Genomic DNA, 27889 nt, shown 5'->3' on the forward strand with positions numbered 1-27889 from the left:
AACATTCAAAGAAGAAATAATACCTATTCTCCTAAACCTATTTCAAAAAATAGAAACAGAAGGAAAGCTACTGAACTCATTCTATGAGGCCAATATTACCTTGATCCCCAAACCAGGCAGAGACCCACCAAAAAGGAGAATTACAGACCGATTTCCCTAATGAATATGGACACCAAAATCCTCAACGAGATCCTAGCAAATAGAATCCAACTGCACATTAAAAGGATTATCCATCATGACCAAGTGGGATTCATCCCTGGGATGCAGGGGTGGTACAACATTCGCAAATCTATCANGCAGGGGTGGTACAACATTCGCAAATCTATCAGTGTCTTAGATTTTATCCAGAAAGAAAAATTCAGAAATCATATGATTCTCTCAATAGATGCAGAAAAAGCATTTGACAAAATACAGCATCCTTTTCTGATTAAAACCCTTCAGAGTGTAGGAATAGAGGGTTCATTTCTCAAGCTCATAAAAGCCATCTATGAAAAGCCTATAGCAAATATTATTCTCAATGGGAAAAGCAGGAAGCCTTTCCCTTAAGATCAGAAACACGACAAGGATGCCCACTCTTGCCACTATTATTCAACACACTACTAGAAGTCCTTGCAACAGCAATCAGGCAACAAAAAGGTATAAAAGTTTCCAAATCGGCAAAGAAGAAGTCAAACTGTCACTCATTGCAGATGACATGATACTCTATATGGAAAACCCAAAAGAATCCACCCCCAAACTACTAGAAGTTATAGAGCAATTCATTAATGTGGCAGGATACAAAATCAATGCTCAGAAATCAGTTGCATTTCCATACACAAATAACGAGACTGTAGAAAGAGAAATTAGTGACTCCATCCCATTTACAAGAGCACCAAAAACCATACGTTACCTTGGAATTAACTTAACCAGCGATGTAAAGGATCTATATTCTAGAAACCATAAATCACTCTTGAAAGACATTGAGGAAGACATAAAAAGATGGAAAAATATTCCATGCTCATGAATCGGTAGAATTAACATAGTTAAAATGTCCATGCTACCCAGAGCAACCTACAGTTTCAATGCTATCCTGATCAAAATACCGATGACATTTTTCAAGGAACTGGAAAAGATAGTCCTTAAATTTGTATGGAACCAGAAAAGGCCCTGAATCTCCAAGGAACTGTAAAAAGGAAAAACAAAGCTGGGGGAATCACAATGCCGGATTTTAAGCTGTACTACAAAGCTGTTATCACCATGACAGAATGGTACTGGCACAAAAACAGACACATAGACCAATGGAAGAGATTAGAGGACCCAGAAATGGACCCTTGGCTCTTTGGGCAACTAATCTTTGATAAAGCAGGAATAAACATCCGGTGGAAAAAAGACAGTCTCTTCAATAAATGGTGCTGGGAAAATTGGACAGCTACATGCAAAAGAATGAAACTTGACCACTCTCTCACACCATACAGAAAGATAAACTCCAAATGGATGAAAGACCTGATGTGAGACAGGAATCCATCAAAATCCTAGAGGAGAACATAGGCAGCAACCTCTACGACATCGGCAAAAGCAACCTTTTTCATGACGCATCTCCAAAGGCAAGAGAATCAAAAGATAAAATGAACTTATGGGACTTCATCAAAATAAAAAGCTTCTGCACAGCCAAGGAAACAGTCAAAAAAACTAAGAGGCAGCCCACAGAATGGGAGAATATATTTGCAAAGGACACCACAGATAAAGGACTGGTATCCAAGATCTACAAAGAACTTCTCAAACTCAATACACGAGAAACAAATAAACAAATCATAAAATGGGCAGAAGATATGAACAGACACTTTTCCAATGAAGACATACAAATGGCTAACAGACACATGAAAAAATGTTCAAAATCATTAGCCATCAGGGAAATTCAAATCAAAACCACACTGAGATACCACCTTACGCCAGTTAGAATGGCAAAGATAGACAAGGCAAGAAACAACAATTGTTGGAGAGGATGTGGAGAAAGGGGATCCCTCCTACATTGTTGGTGGGAATGCAAGTTGGTACAGCCACTCTGGAAAACAGTGTGGAGGTCCCTTAAAAAGTTAAAAATTGAACTACCCTATGACCCAGCCAATGCAATACTGGGTATTTAGCCTAAAGATACAGACGTAGTGAAGAGAAGGGCCATATGCACCCCAGTGTTCATAGCAGCATTGTCCACAATAGCTAAATCATGGAAGGANAATCGTGGAAGGAGCCGAGATGCCCTTCAACAGATGACTGGATTAAGAAGCTGTGGTCCATATATACAATGGAATATTACTCAGCTATCAGAAAGAACGAGTTCTCAACATTTGCTGCAATATGGACGGCAGTGGAGGAGATAATGCTAAGTGAAATAAGTCAAGCAGAGAAAGACAATTATCATATGATTTCTCTCATCTATGGAACATAAGAACTAGGAAGATAGGTAGGGAAAGAAAGGGATAAAGAAAGGGGGGTAATCAGAAGGGGGAATGAAGCATGTGAGACTATGGACTCTGAGAAACAAACTGAGGGCCTCAGAGGGGAGGGTCGTGGGGGAATGGGATGGACTGGTGATGGGTAGTGAGGAGGGCACGTATTGCATGGTGCACTGGGTGTTATACGCAACTAATGAATCATCGAAATTTACATCAGAAACCGGGGATGTACTGTATGGTGACTAACATAATATAATAAAAAAACATAAAGAAATTAAACACCATTTAATAGGTTTATTTTTTTTATTGAGGTATAATTGACATACAACATTAGTTTCACATAGACTACATAATAATCAATATTTGTATGTATTGCAAAAGGATCATCACAATAAATCTAGTTAACATCCGTCACCATGCACAGTTACATAAGAACTTTTAAGATCTACTCTCTTAGGATTTACAGGTTTATTGTTAGTTATAATAATAATATCGTGATTCCAAAACTATTTTATGTATAATATGGAATAATCCAAAAAACATGCATTAATATTATAAAGAATTAAAATTATCACTGCTAGAGAAAACAGATGCAAATATAAAATTCTGAAGGTAAGAAAAACCTGCAATGTTAATAATTTTAATTGGAAATATCAGTACTGATTCATGATTAAATAATATTAAATAATATATTTTAAAAAAAAGAATATCTGTAAGAAGCCTACAACTGCATGCTAGTTAGTAACATGAAAACATATGAAAGTATATTACTCAAGGTACAGGTAGATATATATCCAAATTCAAGATACTCTAATATTGTAATGGTATCATATAAATTACTTTTTATTGTAGTAGAAAGACTAAAACACAAAATGATTTGAAATAACTATAGCTATAGTTTTACTAATGGTTACACAAATATAAAAATCTATAAATTCTGATATTAAAAACAAAATATGGGGCAAAAATGTAGACCATTAAAACTAAGTTGTTAACATTTTAAAACAGACTATTAGAACATTAAGATTTTTTTCTAAGCTTCATAACCACAAAGCAAAAACCTATAGTAGATACATAAAAGAGAAGAAGAAAGGAATCAAAGCATATGACTCCAAAAATTATCAAACCAAAAGGAAGACAGCAAGAGAGGAAGAAGGTACAAAAGAACTGCAAATGAATAACAAAAACAGCAATAGTAAGTTCTTACCTATCAACAATTGTTTTACATGTAAATGGATTAAGTTCTGCAATTGAAACATGGAGTGGCCAGGTAGATTTAAAAAAACAAAAAAGAAAGAGAAAAAAACCACAACAACTATATGCTACATATACATGCTGCCTATAAGAAACTCACTTTAGCTTTAAGGACAAACATAAACTGAAAATGAAGGAATGGAAAAAGATAAAAATCATGAAAGAGATCAGGGATAGCTACACTGATATCAGACAAAATAGACATTAAGTCAAAATCTATAAAAAGACAAGAAAAGTCATATTGTAAAGATAAATGCAAATATATCTTTATTTACAATTATAAAAATGTACGTATCCAATCAGGACACATAAATAATATAAGTCAAAAATTAACTGAAGAGAGAAAGAGACAGATATACAATAATAATAGAGGACTTCCAAACCTTACTTTCAATAACGGATAGATTATCCAGACAAAATATCAATAGGAAAACACGGGAGTTGAACTATACTTTAGATCAGATGGACCTCAGAAACAATGAGAACATTCTATTCCACAGCAGCAAAACATACATCCTTAAGTGTAAACAGAAAACTCTCTAGAAAGGTCATTCGGTAGGCCACAAAACAAATCTTAACAAATCTAAGAAGGCTGAAATCATATCAAATATCTTTTTTAATCACTGTATTGTACACCTGAAACAAATATTACACTATATGTCAACCGGAATTTAAATAAAAAATTTTTTTTAAAAAGTTTTTTTTTCTTTAATCAAATAGCGCGAAACTAGAAATCAGTAACAGGAGGAAAACTCACAATACATGAAAATTAAAAAAAAAAAAACACAGACTCCTGAATAACCAATGGATCAAAGAAGAAATCAAAAGGAAACCTAAAAATATTTTGGGACAAATAAAAATGGAAACACAATATACCAAAACTTATGTGATGGAGCAAATGAGTTCTAACAGAGAAGTTTATAGCAATAAACAGCAACATTAAGGAAAAAGATCTCAAATAATCTAATTTTACACCTCACAGAAGGAAAAGAATATATTAGCTCAAAGTTGGCACAAGGAAAGAAAGAACAAAAAGCAGAGCTGAAATAAAATAGAGACAAAAAAAAAAGAAAGAAAAAGCTCAAAACAAACATTGTTTTAAAGATAAATAAAACTGACATACCTTTAGGTCTACTAACAAAAAAGAGATGGCTCAAATAAATAAAATCAGAAACAGGAGACATTACAGCTGATACCACAGAAATACACAGGATCATGAGGCTACTATGAACAATTACAGGGATTCTGTCAGTTGCTGAGTACATCTGTGTCTATTACGCATATGGTGCCTGTAGCAATAACCAAAGAATGGATTCAGTGACCCATTGTACCCACCATGAGATAGATATGAGCTAAAAGTCCATTGATCACCTGACCTCCATAAACATCTACACTGATCGAATGGTAGATCACGCTCATGCTTCGGGTCTCCTGAAATCAGTGTCAATTCAGAGGTAGTAAATAGTAATCCAAAAAATGTCTGACAATTTCTTCTTCCCTCAACAGTAATCCTACCTAGTTAAATGTTATACGTTCCTTTGGGGAATGCTGAGAGGAAGATTATCAGTATGATCAGGATAATAAATTATCAATATTAATTTTAAGGAAGTAGGGCTCTTCCTTAAGTGGACTCAGCCTACCCCTTTACTCAAGGGGCTTTGGGTCTATAAACTGGATCCAATGTAGGAACTGAGTCTATGATTGTTTCGGTGATTCAAGTTAGACTTCTGTTTACTTGACTTAGAAGTTTTCTGTCTATAAAGAATAAGTAAGAATTTTGGTAGATTGTAAATCTGTTTTTCTTCTAGAAACAACATGATCGACTGTTCCAACCTCATTAGTGTAAGTCACCTTTTGGTCCAAGTTTCACCCACCCAACCAATCAAATTGTTAGAGCCCCTCCTAACCCCTTGAGCTGCAACACTGAATCCAGATTCTCTGCTTAGTGGTCTCATATGAATTACTTTGGCCTGATCCAATTTTTTTTCCTTCTACTGTTATCATGTACCTTTAATATTCACATATTCTCCAGATTTCTGTCCATATATATTAGGAAACTCTTACAGTTCTTTTCATGTGTAGTCCATCTCTCTGTCATTAACACACTGACCTTACCCTTCTGAATCTAGTTATAGGTCTTTCAGGAAAGAGGGATGGAAGAGGTGTGTCTTGTAGGCAGTCCCTTAGGGGAGGTCACTATAGTTTTCTTCAGGCAAACCTGAGTTAAACTCCTCAGACAGGGGATTAGCTTCTCAAACAGGCGTGCCAGACTACTGTCAAAGAAGACTCAGCTGAATTTAGGGGTTTTATGTCTTCACCTTCATTGAGACCTTCCTACATGTTCCTATTTTAATTTTCAAGGTCCCATTTTTCTCCCAATCAATGTCCTCACCTTAACAGGAATCCTGAGAGGTTGGGAATTCAATTTGTGTTGTGATTCAGTCAGTAATAAGGTTGAGTCTGCATATGCTTTTCAGAAATACCAGTCCTACAGATGCATGAGATAAAGGTTTCTTTCAGAATAGACACAGAAGCTTTCGAGTCATTTATGCAGTTTAAGCTGGAAATTTTAAGTCCCTAATTTAAACCTTCAAGTCTCCCACTTTCTCCATTGGTTAGAAGCAACCACTCAATCTCATTATACTCATTAGTCTGACAAAATGTCCTAAGATATCAAATATATAGTCATCCAGAAACTTACCTTAGAAGTATTTGATTAGGAGTATCAAATAGTGTTCTCTTTACCACTAGAAATAGTCGTTGCTGCCTTAAAATCTGATCAGATTAGATCATTTCAAAAAACCCAGAATCAATGCAGAAAGCCCATCCTTAAGATTCTGTTCCTCAAAGCAATTTCCAGTACAAAAATCTGAAAAAGTCAATTTTCTCCAGAAAAAAACAACCATTTGGACATATGCATATATTTACTTAAAGAAATTGGCTTCATGATTGTGGGGACTGTCAAATCTGAATCAGTAGGCCAACTTGGCAGGCTGTAAATTCTCAGGCAGGAGCTGATGCTTTTGTCTTCAGGCAAAATTTCTTCTCATAGAAATCTCAGAGTTTCTCTTAAGGACTCACTGAAGGAGGACTACTCACATTACCAAGAATAATCTTTAAGTCAACTGATTATAGATATTAAGCACATCTAGAAAATGTAGATGCAAAAGCAACACCTATATTAATGCTGGATTGACTAAGTATATACTATAGTTAAGTTGACATATAAAAAGAACCATTGTACCGTATGACTCAAATTCCTCTCCCATGTATATGCTCAACATAAGTGGAAGGTATATTTATACATAGAATAGAAAAGAAGAAAAAGTGGAAGCACTCTTAAGTCCTCAACTTATAAAAGAATAATAAATGTGGTATATCCATATAATGAACATATGAAGTAAGTGCTGATATATACAACAAAATGGACGAACCTTGAAAATATGATAATTTAGTGAAGTTAGACATACAAAAGCCCACATAGTGCATGACTTAATTTATATTATATGTACAGAATAAACAAATTAGAGATAAACAAAGTAGATTAATGGTTGTCAGGGAGTAGGTAAGGTAGAAAAGGGGAGTGACTGCTGATGAGTACAAGATTTCTCTCAGAGGTGTTAAAAAATGTTCTGAACTTCATGATGACTACTAAGAGTGATACCCATTGAGTTGTACACTTTAAAAATAATTTTTAAGAATTTTTAAAAAGATAATGTATATAAGGCAAAGCGCTCTATAAGTGGCTTTCCATGAAAAGATAAAACAAATGAGAGGATGGAATTTAAAAGCAGGTATATGTCTGTTATGTCAGATTATTATGGTAGCTCATTTTTCCTAAGCTCTTACAAAATACTTGTCTTGCTTTTCATAGAGCTATTTTCATCCTATTTAATCAGTCTATATCTTAATAAAATTATGTAATTAAATTGTGAGTTCAAACAGACATAAAAAGGAACATTTCAAATAACAGGAGGAGAAATATAGACATAATAGTCACTCTGTTTTCCTAAGACATGGAAAGTATATTTAACTTAGTGAATGGTTAAAGGAGATGAGTTAGAATTCTATCATACACACTTTACTTATTGAATTAGCATTAGTAATGTCTAAGATGCTAGAGAACTGAAGATGACTAATACAGGTAGATGGAAAGATAGGTAGTGGTGCTAGTTTGAGCTTCAAAGCCAGCCTCAAAGTGAATCCCGGCTCCCCACTGCAAGCTGTATGACTTGCATCAATTACTTAACCTTTCTGTGCCTTCTCAATCATAAATGGCATAAAATTATAACTAACCCAGATTTCTATGAGAATTAAATGTGTTGATTACAAGTAAAGTGAAGAGAACAGTGTTTGGTATATTGCTAGAGATCCATAAATATTTGTTTATCAAACAAAAAGTAGAAGCAGACCTATAAATACAGAGAACCATCTGATGGTTGCCACAGTGTGGGGGGTGCAGCGATGGGCAAAATGGGTATAGGAGAGTGGGAGGTACAGACTTCCAGTTATGGAATGAATAAATTATGGGAATAAAAGGCACAGCATAGCAAATATAGTCAGTGATATTGTCACAGTGTTTTATGGTGACAGATGGTAGCTACACTTGTGGTGAGCAGAGCATAAGGTATAGAGAAGTAGCTGAATCACTATGTTGTACACCTGAAACTAATGTAACATTATATGACAACTATATCCAAATAATTTTTTAGGTTAGTTTAAGAAGAAGAAAAAAAGAGCCTGTCTTGAGGAGAGTTCTAGAGGGTATGTACAATGGAGCATGGAAGAAGTACTGAGATTGTGCCTTACTTTTTACCTGTTTAATTGCTGATTATCAAGTTATGTTATTCGGTAGAACACGCTGGGATAGTCTACAGCACTGGCTTTGAAAAAAAGGGGGGGATTTGTTTTCCTCTAATTTTTAGTGCTAAGCCACAAATAAACTACCAATTCTGTGGGATGGAAGTACTGTTCTATGCGATAGGCAGCTGTTTCAGTTACGTCTACCCTAAGAAGTATGCATAATGTGCCTTCAGACTTGACCAGGATCAACCCTGCCATGTCCAGGGTCATCCATGACCATGGCCATCCTATTATTACAGTTGATTGAGGTGGACAGCTGACCCATTTGGGATAATTAGTTTCTTCGTCTCAAGCATTTAAAACTAGGATTGAAATATGGCATGTAGCTAGTTTCTGTTAATATTCGAACTGAGAAGGTATTTATATGGAGAAGCAGGAGAAAGCATTTGGCTGAGAAAAGGATTAATGAAATGTCCATGGAGAAACAGGAATGAAAGATATATTCATAAAAGACAGACAGACACAGCTTTATTTCCTGGGTGTTTCCAGGCTCCAAGTGAATTTCTCTCTTTTTTTTTTCCTACCACTAGGTTGAATGAGTTCTTGCTATTCTTAACCAGAAGACCTTTAACCAAAACAGTCTGTTTTTTCACTTGGAGGAAGTGGGTAAGGTAGTAATTCCTGCTGATCAGGTCTCCTCAATCAAAGAAAATGGAGAAGCAATTGTGTGGAAAATTCCACCAAAAAGCAGCTGAATTATCTGGACTAGAAGTAAAGAGAGGGGATAAAGAGAAAAACTACTTTTCCAAGTTTAATTAATCAGGCTGTTGCCTGCATATAGATTTAATTTTCCCAGAGAGAGCAGTTCATAAAAACATGGGAAATCAGAGTCCTTAGATGTACAGCACAGCAGAATCTACATTTGGAAAAGATCTCATTTGTAGTTAAGTTAAAATCTCCCTGACAATAGAAGAGTCCACAATAAGTAAGAATATTTATAAAGCCCAAGCTCACAGCATCTAAGTGATAGACTAACTGGTGGTGATAGATATGCACTTTCTACCTCAGAACCCTCTCTGTTCCACAGAGCCAAAGACGCACTCATGTTATACTAGAATTTTTAGCCAGATCTTTCTGAATGCAAAATTTTCCAAACCTATAAGAATATCCGCCCCCCCCGAAAGCTATAGGAACATTCTTAAGGGTGGAGAGTCCTCTTGTGAAATCCCTGGAGTGCCTTAAAAGACCTTTTACATTCATAATGTGGTTCTACCTACTCTTACATTTTATATTTCTCAAGGATTCATTGATTCATTCATTCCATAAACATTTACTGAGTAACCACTATGTGGCAAGTTTAGAACTAAGTTTCTAAGAGGCAGGTATGAAAGACAGTCTTGTATCTCAAAGAATTTGAGGCAAAGAAATAGAAAAGTAGAGAAATAACTGCAATAACATGTCAAGAGGAATATGAGCATAAGTGGTTTGAATCAGAGAAAGGGCACCCACCTTATTTTGTATAGAGGTGCAAGAGTAAAAGTTTCTTGGGAGAGATAAATTATGAATGAGTCTTTATATTTGGGAAAAGAGGATCCTCCCATCAGAATAAACAGCATGTGAGCAAAGCCATGGAGAGATGACAGAATACCATGTGGGGGATCTGGGGGTGGGGAAGGAGTGATGAAACAGGCTGAAGATAAATGAAGGCAGGGATGACGTCTGGAAGGGATTTACAGACTATACTTAGGCATTGGGATTTTGTCTTAAAGGCACTGAACTCATATTGAAGGACATAAAGAAAAGACATGTCCAGATTTCATACATTGTCATCTATTTTTTTCATATTAAATAATGATGAAAAGCAGCAACCACCATTTATTGAGCATCTATAGCAAGTTAGTAGACCCTGTGCAGGATAACTAATATCCAGAAAAAAATTGGGCAAGGAGATATGAACAGATTTATCAAATTATTAGTTGACCGGGTGATACTTTTTAGAACCAGAACTGAAATCTAGACCTGAGTTCGTGTCCTTTCTACTATACCACCTGCTTCCTGAATCAGAATCCAGTTTTAGTAGTCAAATTCCACTGCCCCTTTAATGTGCTCTTCTTGGTGCTTGCACTGGCACAGGTCTTTGGGTTCTGAGAGAAGTCGATGCTACTGCCTAAGATCAGAAAATGACTGTTCGAGAGGGAGAATGCCCTGTTAGGACAATATGTCACTACCTATGCACATCACACCCCTAAAAAGTGTTTATGTGCCTCTACTATATATATATTTTTTGTTTCTCATTAAACTACATTTTCTTTAAGGACAGGGATTATGACTCATCTTCTTCCCCAATAACAATGATTTAAAAATTATTTACACTGTACTAAGCAGTGTTCTAGGCAGTTCATGTTCTTTAAAGTCTAATTTTCAGCTCAACTCTGTGAAATATTGTTCCCATCTTAAAGATAAGGGAACTAAGGTACCAAGTGTTTCAGAATTGTCTGAGGTAACTCATTAAGTAAATGCTGGATTCAAGATTGGATCGCAGGCTGTAAGAATCTGTACCACACTATCGTGTTTATTTTGCTTGGCTTGGCACATGGTAAGCAGTCTGTAATTATTTGTTGATATATGAATGAAGAAACTCATTCATTCATTCATCATATTTTGAAAATGAACAACTCTTAAGTAGTCATTCTCCAAAACAAAGTTGTTCACAAGATTTTCATAGTATCTAAGCACACAGATGATATAAATTAAATGCTGGTAAAAATGAGCTTAATACATGCACAAACAATACTGTGAATGGAGTCTGAGCCTACATTTGTCAAATAATCAGACCAAATGAATATTCTAACTACCAACTTTGGTTTTTCTTATGATTTCTTATGTTTCTGGTTTTAAAGTACTTGAATTATTAGTCCTGAAACCACCAGTTTGGTCTATACTATCACTGAGGAGTCTATACTGTCCAGTGATAAGGATCATGTACTATCATGGAGGATTCTTCCTATAGCATATGATTATCTCTTCAGGCATGTGCTAGGTGCATGTGAAATTCTGCAGCAGACTTCAAAGTACTGTCTCATAAGCCTTCCCCTCCATCGCTCACTTACTCTGAAACTTCCTTCTCTTAGTTTTCCCTGTTTTGTTGTCTTTACTTTTAACCTACCTTTATCTACCTCCACATTTATCTACCTCCACCTTTCTCTAGATCTCTGTTTGATTTCGATTCAACATCTACATTTGAAGCCAGTGCAACCTCTGTATCATACCATTAAATGCTAGTCCTCTAGTCATACCCATGTTCTCCACAGGTATGAGGAACTCCACAGTCAATCTTTGAGGTCTCAGAGGGTCCAGGATAGTGAGAGGAGACTAGTTTTCATCTTGCCTCCATTGCCATAGCAGAGGGACCATATCTGTAAAACTTTGTTTTTAATTATACCTTCCTATTCAGCTCACTTTATCCTTATGCTATGAGAATTAATTTCAGACAGGTTTAGTGCATGGAATGAAGGCATCTGGATTTAACAGGCGCTCTGCAACTGATTTGCATGCTGACTCAGACAAGCATGGATTTTTTTGTCTGTCTCTCTCAAATGAAGCAAGTGATGCCTGTCCTACCTGTCCAAAGATACTGTATGGTTCAAGTGATATAACCCATGTAAAGTCTTATTGAAAACATCTTTTAGAAGCAAAGTAAAAAATAAAATCAGAATACTGAAGTATGTTATTCAGAAATGAGAATTTAAGCAAGCTCATCTTTTTTTATACACAGAAAAGAAACGTTTCTTTTGTTAATAATATGATGAATGTTGAAGTCTTTGTAGGTCAAATACAGAATTAAATATAATAACAGAATAAGTATCGGTTAAAAAAAAGTGAAAGAGACTCTCCCATGTTAAATTTCAACTATTAAAGAATTTATTTTTCTTATAGAGCCTCTGAAGCTACATATATTTTTTGGTACCTCTCACTGATTGGAATTAGGCTTAATCCAATGGGAACACTTAGCATTGAGAGCACTTATCCATTCTTCTCTTTAACTTGACAGAAATAGTGAACATAACTTTATACTACTATGTGTACACCTACAACTTTCTCTTCAGTATAGAATTTACCTTTTGCTTTTATAAAATGCAGAACATTATTTAAAAAGGAGTTATTGTCAAGGAAAGATTAAGATTCTAATAGCTGGAATTCAAGTTTTATAGCTTAGAACTTAGTGGCTCAAAGCTTGGTAAATAAGCACCTCTTTGAGCCTTTTAAATAGTATTTGAGCTGAGTTAAGTTTATGAGTTAGCTATAAAATTATAATTTGGTTCTGAAGAGAAAAGCTCATTTAGTGGCACTCAACAAACTAATATAGTGACCCTAAATCCCAACCTGACTGTTTAGTTATTACTACATATTACTATGAAAACTATTAACAGGCCTAATGAAGGCATCAATCACCTATCAGAACTTCAATAACACTACAATAACTCTTTTTATGGCATTTTTAGCAATTTGCTCTAAAGCACGGGGGCCAAATACAAATGAATTGGATATTAGAGGCCCTGATGAGAGGAGGCCATTTGGCAAGCATTTCCAGCCCCTGCATTTCCACAAGCTCGCTGTGAAGCAGACCGAGTACCTTCAAAGAAAGACAGAGCGAAGCCTGAACAGACATTCGTTTAACACAAACCAATATGCTTCCAGATTTTTAGACCCATTGTAGGCATTCGAACAGAATAATATAGACCATGGGGCATTTCCAGGTTTACAGACACTTTTCTGTTCAGACTATACTATCCAGAACAGCCGTCTATGTGGAACAAATCACCTGCACGATAGTCACTTTGTATGCAGCTGTGTGGACAAACTTTCTGAAGAGCACATTAACACTTCTGACCTACTGTGTTAATGGACCTGACTTTCTCCACTGAATATCTCTCCAATAAATCAAGGACACTTGAGTAAAATAGGAAGGGCAGGACATTATTTGGTAAATCACCATGAAGTCACATACTTTAGTTTATCTTGATGTAGCCTTTAGTATTTCCTAACTGATTTTTCAGTTGGGAAATTCACAGACCAATCCATACTCCCCAGTGATTCACTCTGGCTTCCTGCTTCATGGGTCATCAGGGCATCAGGGAGGGAGGAGGAAATAGGTAGGGAGTAAATGGTTGCACTGGAGGAATACCACTTTCAAAATCTCCAGAGAATACAAATTTCATGATTGGGCAAGCAGTGGGGGGAGGGTGGTAGGAGGATGGTAGCAGTAAGGATATGATAGATATTTTGGGAATACAGTCCTTAATCTGGTGCTACCAACGGATAGCCAGGCAGGCTGAGGGTTCATCCTGAGCACTGCTAGACAGGGAACATATTATGAGATGTGAGAGGAAGGAGCAAAAATCTTCCTAAACTAGTATGTCTTCAAAAAATTGGTCCCATGGCTTATGTTTCTCACGTTAGTCATTCATTTAAATTAGTGTATTGTGATTCTCTTAAAATACAAATGTGTTAGTACTAGAGAGGCAATGTTTTAAATCACATTCAGGTATTTACATATTTGAGTGAATTAGTTAATTGTTCTTTTGAGGGAAAACTCCATGAAGACATGAGAAAGGGATAGTCTGTTTTGAAAGAGGAAATAGGCTGGGGTTATTGTAAGAGGTGTGTAAAAAAACCCTGTTTATAGGAAAACATGGGTGGGGGCAGATTTAATACAGATAAGTAAGAAATAGACAGGTTTCCTAGAGAGACCTTCAAAATGAACAGGGTATCATGGAGCTAAAAGAATACTAATAATCTTTTCTCTGCTTACTTTAAGTAATTTTAGCTGTTAAAACAAATAATTCCCCCCAAATAGAAAGGCTCAAGCATGACAGTTCATTTCTTGAACACATTAAGTAAAACCATTGCTCTTAATTGACAGGCAGCTTTGCTCCAATTGATAATTTCGAGACTCACTTTTCTTCTATTTCATGGCTTCATCATCGGAACACATGACTCACAAGGTTACTAAACCCATCTGCATCAGGTTGGTGGAAAGGGAAAAATGTGTTAGTCACATCTAACTACAACGAAGTCTGGAAAATGGGCTTAGTGAATGCTCACTCATCTCTGACACACTGACATTTTCCTGAGCCCTGGTCCTGGCTCTGTGTCTCAGATTCCAGCATAGTAAAGTTGTTCAATACTAAGACAGAAAGAGATGTGAGTGACAAAAAAAGAGAAGAGTTTTTGTTGCATTTAGTTTTGGTAAAAATAAAAATAAAAATTTGCCTGTTGGTGTAAGAGAAATTAATATTTGAGTAAGAAGGGCTGGCAGAACCAAATTGGAGTTTTCTGCTTTGTTGATATTCACTTGGTTATTACGCGTGAAACAAAGGCCACATTATCCCATTTAATGAGTGGAGTATGGAAAAACAGTCTTGGCATTCCTGGTCTTCCTCTGCTCCCAACTATGCTGAATTTATCAGTAATAAAATTCATCCAGTGGTTTTCCAAGTTAAAGCACCACACATTTTAAGTCTACTTTTAATCCAAAATATCATGGAGACTGCTGTGGAATTCTTTAATTTACTTCTCAGTTGGGGGACTTAGCTAGAATGTGGGCTCAGTGGTGTATTCTGATCACAATGGTCTTTAAAGAATGAATAATAATCTGGAAAATGTGATCCCCAAAGTATAGAGAAAGATAGCCCAAATGATTTTTCACTAAATTAAAAAAAAAATCTGCATTGGCTGCAACCCCAAATTTACACATTTGCCTCTAGCAAAAACATTTCTGAAAATTGCAATGTGTGATGTTGGGATCCCACAGCTGGACTACAGACCCACACCCAGTATCTTGATTTAAGAACCCTAAACTCCAATGCCAACAGTCTCCAGCTATTCCTGGGACTGAGAGCTCTACCTAAATATTAGAGGCATTATAAAATAAAATTTTCTATTAGAAGAAACAACAGGAAAAATAACAATTCTTCTGAGGTTTAATTCCTTTTTCTTATTAATAAAAGTGGCTTTTTGTTGATGTTGTTTTCCTTGAGCATTCAAACTCTATGGAGGGATATTGTTACTGTTGAGTAATGTCAGATCAGGGGCTAATGTTGCATCCCTAAACGTCTGTGGAAAACATTATTGTAAAGTTTATCATTAGAGCTTGAGGATTGTCATTAATTTTAAACCAAAGCCATTAAAAGCATGAAATGTCCACAATGATGATCAACTCCTTAAAAAGATATGAGAATAATTGTGCAGATTTCTTACAATTGCTCGGTCCATTTTAAAAAAGAAATATTGTTTGTATTTTTGCCATTCTTCTTCATAAGGGATGCATCTATGCTCATAGCATAAGGTGACTCATCACAACTCTGTCACAGTGAGTGGGCAGAAGGCATAAGCCAGAACTCCAGCATTATCCAGCAGCTGTCACTTCCATTTAAGGGACTGGCACATCCTCTCATGGACACTTCCTGGGGCAGCCTTTTGCAAATTACTCACCTAATAATCGGAAAAACCTGGAAGGAGTTTTCTCCAAAATAATTTTAAGCGTTGACTTAACAAGAAATGGTAAGCTAGTCTTATTAGTATTGTTTAAGAATGAAATGTTTCTCTTTGTGAGAGATCTCTTTCAGATTTTGGGGATTTTATAGTGCCATTTCTTATTTTACACTATAAAGAGTGCTTTTTCCAGCTATTGGTTGGTCTACAATTTGTTGTAGCATACATATTTATAAGTCAATGGATCTTACTGGTTCATCATCAAGTAAAAAGAAAAGCACTTAAACCTACATGCCAAAGTTTTCAATCTCGCCTTATGGAGAAGGGGACTTACTTTGGTCAATTCTTCTCTTATGGGAGAAAGTATCAATTAGAAATTACAAAGTTCCTGCAAGCAGCAGAGACACCACTACTCCTTCCAACAACAACAATAACAAGTGGTTTAAATAAATTAAAGGATTTGTGTTTTCTTCTAGTAATGATAGTTTTGAGATAGGCTGTCTGGTATTGGTACCATATTTCATGTTGTTATGTATAACTCAGGCCATTAACCCTTGTCTTTGTTTTCATGAAATGGTTGCTGTTCCTGAATCATCCTCACATCTGAGTTTCAGGACAGTGGAAATAGCAAAGCCACGTATAAAAGCTTGTATGCCCTTAAAAAATGATACTCTTCCAGGAAAATTTCCTGTAAGCTCTGCCCAACAATTTCCAGTAACATCACACAAGTCAGAAGTCTGTCTCATTGATATCAGTACCCCACATGGGGCTGGTAAATGTTGCTTCTGGACTGGGCACATTGTCAGTCTCAACAAAACCTGGATTATGTTGTTAAGGAAGAAGTAGAGAATGGATATTAATAAGCAGTTAATGGTCTTTGTCATAGAAGGCCCGAGAGAAAAATCTCTATTCTCCCTGTCCCCTACTCCATCACCCACATTCAGTCCTGTTCCCCAAAGAGGGAGAATTAGCCAACCTGATTCATCTGAGATTAAAATTAATCTTGTCCTGTTTTAATAAGAGGCAGAACAGTTGACCTAAAAGATACAGACTTGCTTTCTGAATCTTCTCCTGTGCCCTGTGGCAAACTAATAGACCTTTATGCATGTATTCTATTAGTCTGAACTCCAAAGGGGAGGAGGAAGGAAAGAGACATCATGACGCCCCCAGAGAAAGCAGCCTATGTGTTGGTTAAACTTTGAAATTTGCACTATATAGAGTGTTGTCTACTTCCTAGTTTGCCCCTTTCCCTACCTCTCTGATATTCCTTTTCTGTCTTCAGCCACTCAGGGTCTTCTCCTGATCTCTCCTATCAATGAAGTGCCTCCACCTGGCTTCTTTGTGCAGCATTGTTGACTTCCTTCCTCCTTGGGCCAGTTTGGCAGAGCACTCAGCCCCCACACTGTCAGAATGATTTACTTGTTTTCCTCCACTAGACGGGTGGCTTCTTAAGAACAAGGACCATGGCTTGACTTTTTGAATCTTCAGGGACTATCGATACCTTGTCATGTAGTTCTTAATTAATGGTAATTAGTTATTATTTAATATAGAGATGGAAACTAATTACACTAAATCATGAGTTCTAAGCAGGTCAAAGTATTATCTTTCATAAGAAGCTTGGAAACTCAGCAGAAGTCAAAATCTTTATTTGTAGTAGTGGTTTACAGGGTCTATGTTAGGGAGACCTATGGCAGGGAATTTTAAACAGGGGTATGTATCAGAATCACTTATATTCTACCTTCAACACTAAGATTCCATTCCGTTTGCGGGGGGGGTGGAACTGAGGCTTCCATAGTTTTAGAATTATCTCCTAAGTATTCTACTTCATAACCTAGACCAAACTGGTGCGGAGGTAATCAGTGATGTACAGGTTCCTTTACTCCCCTTCCCTGTGAGCAATTCCATTATGGTCAGCTTTATGTACGCAGAACTCCTCAGCCTGGGCTAATGGAATCACCTGGGGAGGGTCCCAAACTCCAGATGCCCAAACTACACTCAGGAAAGTTAATTTGGAATTTTGGGGGAGTTCCTCAGCCATCAGTAAAATTTAAAGCTCTTCAGGTCATTCAAATGAGTAGCTAAAGTTGAAAGTCAGCGGCATACAGATTCTGTAAGAATTTTTACCTGCTGCTATAAAACAATAACAAAATAAAATATGAGCAAATAAATTAAACCCTACCAGTGACTCCAGTCATTAGTTTATGCATGCCTAAAACTTTCATACCAGCTAGACATTACCTGGATATTAAGTAACTGCTTCATTCCAGGTGCCTCTTTCTGGCTTGCTGTGCTCTTTGGCACATGCGTGTTTTCCAGGTCTTGAACTTCTCATTCCTACACTGCCCTCCAGAATATGTGAACTTCTATGTTTGTTCACAAATGGATCCTCACACACTGCTTTCTCTCATTCTTGCACATCATTCTCTCTCTATGGCCCGTTGCCTTGATTCTTACCCATGAATTGCTTTACCTCTCATATTACCTGATCCCTTGAGTATTTCATTGTTACCACGTCCACATCTCTCTGCTTTCTCCATCTTGATCTCAATGTTATATGTGACACAACATCACGTTTTGATAAATGTTCAACAACAATCTGTAGTATTCCACAACTCCATGTAAGGAAAGTATAAGGAAAGTAATGTGAATTTTTAAAGAATTAGAACCCATTCTGATCGTTAACACATCCATTCATTTGCCCTGTTTTGCTTTCATGCACATGACCAGCCAGAGCACAGATGGGATATGTGCCTCTGAATGTCTCATATTCTTACATTTTTCATAATGCCCGTGGACAACCTTCCCAATTTTTAAGGCACGCTTCAATATCAGTGAATATTTACCTACCAAATTTAGTGCTTAAATAAAGATTTGCCTCTCAAATGGCCCAGATCACTCCTGTGCTCCAGTCCTCATGTTTTCTAGCTCATTAGACATCTGCACATCCACGCCTCAGGCTTGACTTTGTCATTAGGTTGTCTTTCCTCTCACACAGTAGTTCCTCTCTCAGCCTCTAATTCCCTTTCTAATGATTTTGCCAGGCTTTCACAGTGAACCTTTTATTTTTCCCGCTCCTTTATGACAGACAGGTGGCTAAGTGCTTTTCACAATACCTTTTGCATCCTTCACAAGCTTTCCTCTGCCCTAAGAAGATCGCCACTGGTCTTCTCCCATTCATCACACAGTACTGTGCCCCTCCACGTTCACTATTTTGTAAAGTGATTTCTCTGCTCAAACACTGGGAATGGAACACCTCAACCAAAGACTAACTCCTGGGTCCTTCCAGGCCCATCACAAAATGGTTTTGTACCTTATCACAGGGGACATCTGCTCTCCTCACACTGAGCCTCGTTTCCTATATACAATACGGACTTTTCCAAATCTGAACTATTATTTTCATTGAATATGGCACTGTGTTTAAATCTTATTCCTCTTTTGTATTTTTCTAATGTCACCCACTGCACGAAATCTCCAATCATCAGAGCTGAGTGCATTCTCCCTCTTCTGAATATAAAATACTTCCACCCATTCTCATGATACTTATTACTTTCTTCCTTGTACTGTCATTATTTATGTACAGCTTTTCTTCATTAATAAACTTTCCTTGATAACACAAAGCTTACTCATGTTTATATCACCCCACAACCCACACCATAAACACTTGCTTATTGACCTTGTCCATAGTAGCTTCTAGATAATTAGTTATTGAACTATTTTAAATAATTGAATATTGGATTAACTAATTAGTACATTAGTTAATGAACAAAAATATTCCTCTGAACAGAGATGCACGTTTGTATTAGAAAAAAAGGGGGCTTCTATTTTAGAAGCATTACCTCTTTATTCCTTCAAACATAGAATTGCTTGAAAAACAAATCAAACACTAGCCTCCTGGCAGTAAATTATTGGGTAGCAATGGCATAAAAGTGAGACTGTTTAAACATTCAAGTCCTACAGAGTCAAACAGAACTTCTAGGCAACAGGAATTAGTTATAATACATTTAAGTATAAATGTGCTTGCAATATTTGTGCAAAAATAATAGAGATTGTTGATTTCTATGTAGGACTAATATGGGAGTATTAAATGCATCATATTAGGGAAAGCAAGACGTGTGCAAGACTTTTGCAGTGCTCATGTGAATATATCTCGGTGCCAAATATTTTTGTAAAAAAATGTTGCTTATATTATAATGGATGACAACTGGAAACGATGGTGAAAAATACACATTAAGTAATCACCATAGACCAAGTGATTGAAGTAAATAAAACTCTCTAGGGAAAGAAAAAAAATCATCTTGAAAAACTTAAGATCTTTTAGGAAATTACCTCATGTGAACCTATTGAAAGCCACCACACACAAACACACATACAAACCTGCACCAAAAAGAATCAACAAATATAAAGACAATAGCCTTTGAATTACTTAAAACTGGTGACACTCCGGTCAATTTCTGTTTTGTGCTCATACATTCTCATTACTGCCAGATTCAAGTGGACTTTTTTTCTTTACATAATACACATTTTCAGTGGTTATATTTTTGGGAGTGGGCCTTCATCCAAACATGAAATTCCTTTGTCCATTTTAGAAAAAAATATTTTCCTAATGCCTTTCCTGATGGGTTTTAGAACATTTCCAAAAGCACAAAACTTTTTCCTAACTCTTTCTACTGACAATAGTTCAATATTAGTTCTGGTTAAATGGTTCTCCAACTTTTAAAAATGATTTTAACACATTTTTCAATAATATCTCCTCCTTATCGACTTTCAACATTCCTTCCCTCTTCTTTTTTACCACATCATATTTCTAAGTTTCTAAAATTCCTAGGTGATTTGACTTTATTTATTCTGGATTTGAAATTCTTCCAATAGATCCAGAACTTTGTTAAAGAGAGATCCTGTGGTTTGACAAAGATTGCTGAGTATACTTTACACATAACTTAAAAGCAAAATTCTAGAGTTGATTCTATTTGTAAAGTATCATGATTGAATTACAAGTGAACCCTGCTATTTTCCTAGAGTTCTTATAGAGAAAAGTTTTTTTTTCTTTTATATTTTTACTTTTCATGAGTTATTAAAACTTCCCTTGGTATCTGACTTAGGTCTTAGCAAAAAATATTATATACAATTTTTGAAAAACCGAGATGCCTTAATATAGAGTATTTATCATCATAAAATGGTTTTCCGTAGTTGAGATTTTATCGATTGATTCTTACTTACAGTTCTCGTTGACCCAAGAAGTAAATATTGACAAATGGAAAACTCTAATTATATTTTTCATTGCGGGAACATTCCCAGACAGGATAATACATTTTGCTTTTTTGAGCAAAATCTTTAAGGAATTTGAAGAAGGAATGCAAGGGGTTGGACAGAAATGCTAGATTACTCTAATAAAAAAAGGAAAAACATCTTAATAGCATATATTCCTCCCTGCATATCTTTGTTGCCAATAGTCAAAAATAAATAAGTAATATTAATGCCCTGACAAAATGTTTTGTTTCTATAACCATCATAGGAACTGCATTCTAGCTTCAAATGTTTTGTTGATATTTCATGGCCAGTAGGACTAACTGGAAATGGTCTCTTCTCAGTATGTAGAGCAGAACAGTTTCATGCCTAGGGAGTCCAAATTGGAGCCAGTGTACTTCTGCATCCTTTGAAGCCCACAGTGATTGGAAAACAACAAAAATAGCACCATTAAAAATGGTCTCTATTCCATTTTTGACTGATTATAAAGGCAGCTTGATTTAGGAGAGGATGCCCTATGAATTCCGTAGCATTCTTTGTCACCATGATGCTATCTCAACAAACTGATTATAGTAGGAAGAAAAAAAGAAAAAAAAGAACCCACTGCCCTCTAAGAACTCCCAGATGTGCAGTATAAACCTCCCTTAATATGTATACCTTCCATATATTTTTGTCATTGTTTACCCACCAAATGCTAAACAAATCATGTCCTAGAAGCAATAAAAGTCACTACATCCTTCTTCAGACACCAAGGAGTAAGCTGAGACAATTCCAAATACACAGTGCTGAGCAGTAGACCTCATTCTTAAATATAAGCGATTTGTTTTGGAAAAAGGCATTATCTGCTGTGAGTTTTTATCATTGTATTATAGATGCCACCTTCTCTCCCCAAAATGCCACCAGAACAATGCAGTGTTTTATTGGGTTTTAAAGTAGCAGCACTTTTTATCCTTCGATTTTGTATCCAGATACTGTATAGACCTGCTATCCAACATGGTAGCCACTAGCCACATGTGGCTATTGAGGTTGAAATGTAGCTAACCTGAATTGGAATGTACTATAATTGTAAATAGTATACCAAATTTCAAAGTCTTAGTACCAAAAAATGTAAAATATCTCATTAATAATTTTGTATTGATTAGATCTCAAAAATAAAAGTTTTTAGATGTATTGAAGTAAATGTATAATTCACTTACTGATTTTTTTTAAAAAAATTAATGTGGCAACTAGAACATTTGAAATTACAGATGTTTTGCAGTATATTTCTATTGAATATGGCTGAGAGAAACTGAACTACACTTTCATAGGATTTTCCTTCTAAAACTGATATACATTGACATTTATGAACAACTCCTGGTTGGAGCTATCAGCAAGAGAGCTATGGCATGGCACTGGCAAAATCAAACTTGGCACCATTTACAAAAAGCTCCATAATTATGTAATGGGAAGAGTTCATTAATATCATCATTAATTGTCTCACAATTTATCATTTCTCCCTTGGTCTGAATTCAACGAATTGCTCTTAACTTCTTCAATATTTGGGAGAGGGAATGTTGTTATGTAGCGACTTCTTGAAGACTAACACAGGATCCCTACAGAAAGCTGTGAAAGCCTCTCTCCTCTTTGTATTTGGTTTTCTAACTTGCATAAATTATAAGTGTGTTCTATTTAAATGTGGTTCATGTTTTCTTCATTATAAATTGGGCTTGTAGATCAAATGAAAATCAGGATACCTAGGAGTCAAGAAGAAATAGCTACAGGAAATAGAAAGACAACTCAAGTTTATTTTTCTACAAATCATAAACCCTGAAGGGCACATTTCAGAGGAAAAAGCAGCTGCTCTGCTAGGGAAGGGGCAGTAAGCAAGCTGAGAGAGAGAGGCAGACAGACAGACTGATTCACCAACCCAGAGTTATCTTAGGAAGGTGGATCTGTCCTTTCTCCTAACCCTTAGGATTTTCTGGCTCATAAGAGACAATAACTCTCAATAACTGCTTCTAAGACACGATGAAATAATGCATTTATTAGACAGGCTTTACATCAGGCAAAATTTGCATATTTATTAAAGAACCACTTTGCTTTCTTGAGTGGTAGTTTCTGATTCTTGAATCTAGAAACCAAACACACAAGAAAAAAGTATCTGGGAGAATTTGAACCACAGAGAATATACTGTTGGCTGCATTATTTTAATTTTTCATAGGTCAAAATATTGCTTAAGAATACTCTTAATTTTAAGGAGACTGGTGACCTATTTACACAGCAATTAAAGTTTCCAGGGGGTCTTCCTAACATTTTTGCTTGGAGGATCTCAAATGTCAAGCTATGTAACTGGCTATGGACCACTGAAACTAACTGTAAATCTGTGGCCCTTTGACAATTGAGCTTATTTTTCTCCTGAAAGTCTTTTTAGGATTATGGATGTCTCAGTAATGATAGTGGGTACAAGACCAATATAAATTGGCAGATACGACTCTCTTTTTGCCTGGAATAATGTTCTACCAACTTTCCTCTGTGGATTGTGGCTTTTCTTCAGTCCTGCATGATGTATTCCCATAACGGAGCCCAGTGTTTATTGAAAAAGAGATGATCCCTTTTACCAAAGAAGGTCCCAGAAGGAAGCAATGAGGAGCAGGTGTGTTTTATCTCAAGCCCAGCAGGCTGTCCTTCTACAGCAGGCTCCTCCAGCAGCCTAGCCAGCTGTGCAGTGCATATGGAGTGGAGGCCAAATCTATGCCTCGGCAGTTGTGCCCACATCACTAACTTCAACCACAAGCTGCTGCTCACAGCATCCTTTACTTCTTGCAAATGACTGCACCAGAATGAATCTCATTTTCTTATACCCACTGAAACACCCAAGCTTGCTCACTCACTCACTCACTCACTCTCTCTCATTCTCTTTCCCCAAGCAGAGATTTCAGAGATTCATCATCAAACAGGTTATTTTAAGGTAACATCTTTATAATAAGAGGATTTAACTGTGATATATTTACATTATATAAAGTAACTTGCTCATTTGACTTTGTCTGAGTTTGGGTTCCCCTGTGGCACCTTAAGACCAAGATCTCTTCCAAGTATTTGTGTGAAAGATGAAGGAAACAGTAGGGGAAGTGAGACACAAGAATGAAGGTACATAATCAAGCCCACTACCATTGTGGTTCGCTGAAGCTTAATACTGCGGGGGATGTCCTAGGAGCCAGTGTGAAGATCATGTCTCCCAAGCCATCCCACACAAGGGACAAGAAGAGTGATGTATTTTTTTCATCACCTCCCTTTAGTCATTGGTTAAGCACTGCTCCCATGTGGTCCTACGTCCTCAGCACAAATGGCCCACACTTGGGTTTATGAACCTTGCTCACTAACTAGAGAATGATCTCAGGTAAAGGATACTGCAATGGAAGTCAGGTGAGCATGCACCAAATCGGTAAAGATAAGGGGATATAATAGGTGGCACACATACAATGGTGGTGATAGTTTTGTTATTCAGTTGAGTAATCAAATCTTTTCCAGGGGGAGGGTACCTCTGTAAAGAATACCTAGCCTAGTCTAGTTGTTAATGCATTCATAGTCAAATTTAATAAATGGGAAATTTGGGACAACTTTACCTACACTCCTATTTATTCCATCTGTGCTTGCCTTTTCTTGTTTACACAGAAAACATGACTTAGAAATTTGTTTACGTTTTTTGCTGCAAAAGTTCTCAAATTTTCTATTATCTAATTAATGAGCCCCTGGTTTTGTTTGGAATCTGACTCAAAACTAATAGCAAAGTTTTCTTAATACTTTAAGCCAGAGTGATATTTTGTGAAATTTATCAGGTATCTCTTACTTACCCATTCTGCTACTTTCATCCCTCCCTGATCTCATTTTGAAGATGTTCATATTTTGCATTTCATCGTTCACCACAATAATTTTATAATTTTTTTTCTCTTAAAGTTTGATATTTTATGGAGTAATGCTGATCCAGCAAACAATGAACAACAACAAAAAACTCTTCACATAGCAACGGCTAATGGTTCACATATGCTTATAATTATTTCTCCCATTCAGATTTGATCATTCTTGTATGTACAGGCTATACTTCAACATTTAAACTGGCATGTTCACATATCGTGGGAGACAGGGAGATTCTCTAGCATCTTCTAATTTATATTATATTAGTGGCCTTTTTCACATTAGGGACAGCAGAATGTATGTCTTTGATCCACTGGTCTCATGCTTGTCTTCACATGACCCTGTGCTTTCCACTAGTTGTTTTATACCATGCATTTTATATCTTACAATTCTAAATAAGATTCTTGCAAAATTTAATTTTAGATTGCAGCTTCCTATATGAAAATCTTTGTTTCGTTTTTTGGATTCCTTTTTCAAAATGATTTATGGCTCAATTTTTAAAGACTCACATTGAGTTAAGATTGAAATGGGTTGATAATGTATATATTGCTCTGTTATAGGTTAAGCAGTGAGAAAGCAACAATGGAAATGACACTATCTAATTTATTTCACTTTTAGATGATCAAAGAGATGCCCACACAAACAAGGCAACATGCTGTTTTAAACAGCTCTTTCAAATTTCCTGAGGCTCTTCTATTGAATCATTATGGACACATGGAGTTAAATTTAAAGAAATAGATGAAAGTGATAATGACCAAACCTATAAATGAACCTTTTCTGCATTTCTTTTTAGCTCTGAATTATAATGCAATCTTGGTAGATCCTAACTATAGTGTCTGTTATATCTGTTCCAAGTGTGGTTCCCTGAAGGTACACAAGTCTGTGGCAGGACAATCATAGAAACTGAGTCCAATAAAAAGATGGCTGAGTCTTTAATACTAAGGTAAGGAAAGCAAAGCCTGAGGAATCACATCTATGGCCAACATGGGATAAGATACCTATTAATTTCAGTAACAGAGGAAGGAGTCTTTGTATTTGTGATGGCCTGAAGTGCATTTTCAACCTAAAATGCAGCACACCTCAATAGGTGAGGAACATTTTCTAAATGTCCTCAAACACCTCATAAATGTATCATAGGAAGTTACACTGAAAAGCCCTACAAAAAAGCATACTCCCAAATATTTAGATTCCTCTCTTTTTCAAAAAACAAACACACAAACAGAAGATTCAAAATGAAANGAACACTGAAAAGCCCTAGGCATACTCCCAAATATTTAGATTCCTCTCTTTTTCAAAAAACAAACACACAAACAGAAGATTCAAAATGAAATATTTAGTATTTTAAGATATATCTATATCTATATCTATATATAGACATAGATACAGATAGATAAATATAGATAGATATGCTAGAGATGTTCAAATTAACTTCTGTGAGGTATTTGGTCCATAATTAACACTTACATATCTATTTACACATATGTGTATATTGCTGTATAAATAAGGGCCAGAGAATACTGAATTGCACCTAAGCCCTACGATCCTGGAAAACAGCGAAGCTGAGAAATCTCCCCACTCTTTTGTGGTCATGGAAATGGCTTACTGCAAAGAACCACCTTAGATGTCTCCCTTGTTTATCTGTGATAAGCCCCAAAACCAAAAACACACCCTCTGAATTCCCGTTCTTATCCTACAAGTGATTAGCTGAATTACTTTGTCCTAATTCATCAGAACAAAACACTTTGAGAGAAGGAATATACAAATGAACAATGGCCAGACCATAAATAAAAATAGGAAATTGGGGCGCTTGGGTGGCTCAGCTGGTTGAGCATCTAACTCTTGATCTCAGCTAGGGTCTTGATCTCAGGGTCATGGGCCCCAAGCTGGGTGTGAAGCCTACTTANCCCAAGCTGGGTGTGAAACCTACTTAAAAAAATAAAATAAAATAAAATAAATAAAATAAATAAAATAAAATAAAATAAATAAAAATAGAACTTTGACCTCCAGCCTGCAACCTGCTTAGGGAACCAAATCCTTACCTACAACAAACCACCCAGGCAGCCAGCCTGCTCTACATCAGACTTGCAGGAAGTCAGACTGGTATCTAAAGTGATAATCCAGAAAGCTAAACAATTACTTCTTTAGCAATCAGCTAGGAATGGCCAGGACTTGATAATGAATGCCAGTGTTCCTAATTCTTGTTCCTGTTTTCAACTTTGGACCAACCAGAGAAGGCCAAATATGCACCCCTCGCCAATCACACAGGAAACCCCACTTCTAGTTAGCCCACCTGCAGCTTCCTCAAGACAACAGCCTCCAATCAGTTCAAATCTGAGGCTCCCCTTTTCTCCACTAGAAAGTTTTCTCACTCTGCCTGCTTTTGTGTCTCTGCCAAAACCCAGGTGATGGTGGCTGAAACCCTGCCACAGTGAGCTTTGAATAAAAACCATTTGCTTCTGTCATTTGGTTGCTCCTGGTTTATTTTTACTGCTTGTTAACCAAACTTCGGTCAAGCTTCTCTCTTTCCCCCAGGTCCCTGAACTTTGGCCCACCCTTGGTGCCAGCCAGTGTGTGACCTAAAAGCCCCTCCTGAGGATAGACTGGCCCCAGAGTGAAACAGTGTGTGGTCTACTGCTCACCCTTCATCCTACTTCCCACACCCAGTTTCTCTGTGCCCTGTTCACTTCTCTCTGTGAGAGAAAAACTGCTTTTGTGGAACCTTTGAGACACCTGCCTATCTTTATGGTCAGAATGTTCTGAATCTATTGCAT

This window comes from Ailuropoda melanoleuca, chromosome 2 (assembly GCF_002007445.2).
Source record: "Ailuropoda melanoleuca isolate Jingjing chromosome 2, ASM200744v2, whole genome shotgun sequence".
NCBI lineage: Eukaryota > Metazoa > Chordata > Mammalia > Carnivora > Ursidae > Ailuropoda > Ailuropoda melanoleuca.